Source organism: Octopus bimaculoides, chromosome 8, assembly GCF_001194135.2.
Source record: "Octopus bimaculoides isolate UCB-OBI-ISO-001 chromosome 8, ASM119413v2, whole genome shotgun sequence".
Lineage (NCBI taxonomy): Eukaryota > Metazoa > Mollusca > Cephalopoda > Octopoda > Octopodidae > Octopus > Octopus bimaculoides.
Window position 1 is genome coordinate 28,876,699 of NC_068988.1, and position 3,541 is coordinate 28,880,239.

The following is a 3,541-nucleotide window of genomic DNA, read 5'->3' on the forward strand; positions in this document are numbered from 1 at the left end:
GGACGTAATTTTCAAGAACATGATTGACTTTGTGAAAGAGCCATACTTGCACCAAAGAATGAAACTGTCCAGGCTGTCAATTGGAAACTTAAGCAATCAATCAATACTGAGGTATTGTGGACCCTACAATACAATACTGTTGTGGACCCTAATGAGGCAGTGAATTATCCTAATGAGTTTCTTAATTCTTTGGAACCTCTTGGAAAAAAACCTGGATCCTCCAAAGCTGTTCAGTGAAACAAGACTGATTGTCAGGCAAATGCATCCATATCTTTTGGAAGAAACAATCCTCACTGAACAAGAAAATGGAGAAAATGTGTTTATTTCAAGAATTCCACTGATTCCAGCAGACATGCCCTTTCAATTTAAGAGACTTTAATTTCCAGTAAGAGTTAGTTTTGCAATGTCAATTAACACGAATCAAGGGCAATCACTGAAAATTGTTGGACATCACCTCATGCAACAGTGCTTTTCTCATGGTCAGTTCTATGTTGGTTGTTCCAGAGATGGAAATGGCAAAATCTCTTCATACTCACACCAAATGATAAAACCAAAAATGTTGTTCATCCTGCTGTTTTACAGTGTTCTCCAAATGTGACACTCTGTGATATAAATCTGAGATGGTAGCATACCAATAAATACTTTATTATTATTACTCTCTTTAGTTTTGGGCCGCAGGTTTAATCAGCCCTCCGCAGGATTTAACTTAAAAGTCCGCACTAAGTGCGGCTTTTAATATATTAATTAACATAGGCAGGATAAAAATTTAAAAAACAACCCCGGTGTTTATATAAACATATTGAAAGTTTTGTAAACCATATAGAATAGGGTAGAGGGACAGAAACGGAATAGTATATTTTTTAACTCCCATATGTAACTTTACAATGATGTAGCATTAACTCTGATGAAGTTTCAAAATGAGTGGTGTGGTTACGCGAAACCTAAAATGATTATTAGTTGCTAATCACCGATTTGGGAGAACAAGTGGTTTGTAAATTATATTTGGTAATGTATGACCTTAGGCGAACTATTAAAATTAAGTTGGCAGTTGGTTAGGTGCATTTAATGTTATAATTAATGCCAACAAAGTCCACATTGACCATTCGCACTTTTGAACTATTTAACTTCGTCTTAATCAGATTCCAGCGCATTTTGAAATTCACCAGCACTAATGTCTTCTCACATTCCAGTTATATTTTAAAAATTAATGTATACTCTTTTACTCTTTTACTTGTTTCAGTCATTTGACTGCGGCCATGCTGGAGTACCGCCTTTATAGTCGAGAAAATCGACCCCAGAGCTTATTCTTTGTAAGCCTAGTACTTATTCTATCCTTTGACGAACCGCTAGGTTACGGGGAACGTAAACACACCAACATCGGTTGTCAAGCGATGCTGGACACACACACACACACACACAAACACATATAAATATACATATACGACGGGCTTCTTTCAGTTTCCGTCTACCAAATCCACTCACAAGGCTTTGGTCGGCCCGAGGCTATAGTAGAAGACACTTGCCCGAGGTGCCACGCAATGGGACTGAACCTGTGACCATGTGGCTGGAAAGCAAGCTACTTACCACACAGCAACTCCTGCGCCTATAATAATATAGCATATAACGTAATGCTGAAAACGTTCTCTAAGACTAAATCGTTGAAAGTAAACAAGAGACCGAAAACCCACTACACTTTAGAGGCTTATGAAACAGTCTTTGTTAAAGATACCTTGATAATGGATACTCGGAAAAGGTTACTACCGATTATGATAGGATTTTAAAATCATAGGCACAGACATGACTGTGTAGTTAAGAAGTTCGCTTGTCAATCATATGGCTTCGTGTTTAGTTCCACTGCTCGTTACCTTGAGGAAGCGCGTTTTACTATAGCGCCGGGCCTTGTGAGTGAATGAATTTGGTAGAATGAAACTGCGTGGAAGCCCGTCGTATACACACATATATATGTCTATGTGAGTATATGTCTTCGTGTTTGTGTTTGTCACCCCCACCGTCCCACCGTCTACCGCTTGACAACTAGTATTGGTTTGTTTACGTTTCCGTAACACAGCAGTTTAGCAAAAGTTATCAATAGAATAAGTAACAAATTTAAAACAAGTAAGTACTAGCATTGATTTGTTCGACTAAAACCTTTCAAAGTGGTGCCCCAGCATGACCAACACCGAATGACTGAAGTAAAAGACAAAAACAAAACAAAAATTCTTAACCGGTCTCTCATCCAGGTTACCTAATCATTTACGATATAAACGAACAAAGTTGCTTTTCCCTTTTTTGTTTTCTCTTTCACCAACGCATAATTTGTTTAACTGTAACTTCCATTTCAGCAAGTATAAATCTTGGCTGTGACTTCACTCACACAAATTTCTTGTAACTACGACTTTGAATCAAATCTTCACGCTATCATATCTTTTGTCCTCTATCAATATTTTTCTCTTTGTAGTAGTTTTTTTCTATCCTTGTTCATAAGGTTTTTGAATGTTTCAATATTTGTACAGACATCACCTTTGATCGTGTCCGGAAAATTCTTCGTAAGAAACTTAACCGTATTGGAAAATTCGCCTGAATGAACAATGATAAAGCGTATTATATCAGCATTTTTGAAAATAAAAATAAAAGTTAATGATAAACGGTTTATATAAAAGTATTAAATAGGCGAATTTTTATTCAGCGCCTGACATTAAAAAAACATGAAGTTATTTGAAACGAAATTTCTGGTGGCGACTTTTGCTACAGCAAAAATATTAATGACCTGTAGGAACACCATATTTCGTTATGCAACCATAATATACTACAAAGTCAATGTGTTTAACCCATTGCCTGCCATGAGCCCCTTTTGGGGATCTGCTAAAAACTGTCTTACCGCTAGTTGTTGGTTTTAAAATTAATTGCTTATGTACATTGCATTTGCAGAGGTGTGTTTAACAAGATTTAGTAGTTAAAGTTTGTCTGGCTAATTCTAGAGGACATTTGATGTCATAAATTCTTCCATGACAGAGATGTTTTCGCTTTATCGCTTCTTCTACAGATATGAAGAAGATGATTACATAATCTTAATTTGAAAGAAATAGACCTACGTAAGTAAATGCATGTAAGTTAGTTCTAACGTTACATTTATATACATAGTTTACAGTCAGGCATTTGTTATTCAGTAGGCATTCCAATTTTTCCCTACACTTACATAATCTAGGTAAGGTCGAGATGGGATTTTCGTGGGTTAAATACTTCATACCATTACATTGTACACAGTCATAATCATTAGAGTTGTTATCGATGTTGACTACTCCATCGGTACTAACATTACCAAATTTCTTATATGTACGTTTGTTTGTACCTACCTACCTACCTACCTACCTACCTACCTACCTACCTATCTACCTACCTACCTACCTGTCTGCCTGCCTGCCTGCCTGCCTGCCTGTCTGTCTGCATGTCTGCCTGCCTGTCTGCCTGTCTGCCTGCCTGCCTGTCTATCTATCTATCTATCTATCTATCTTCATAAAACTGTACATTTAAACACAAGATA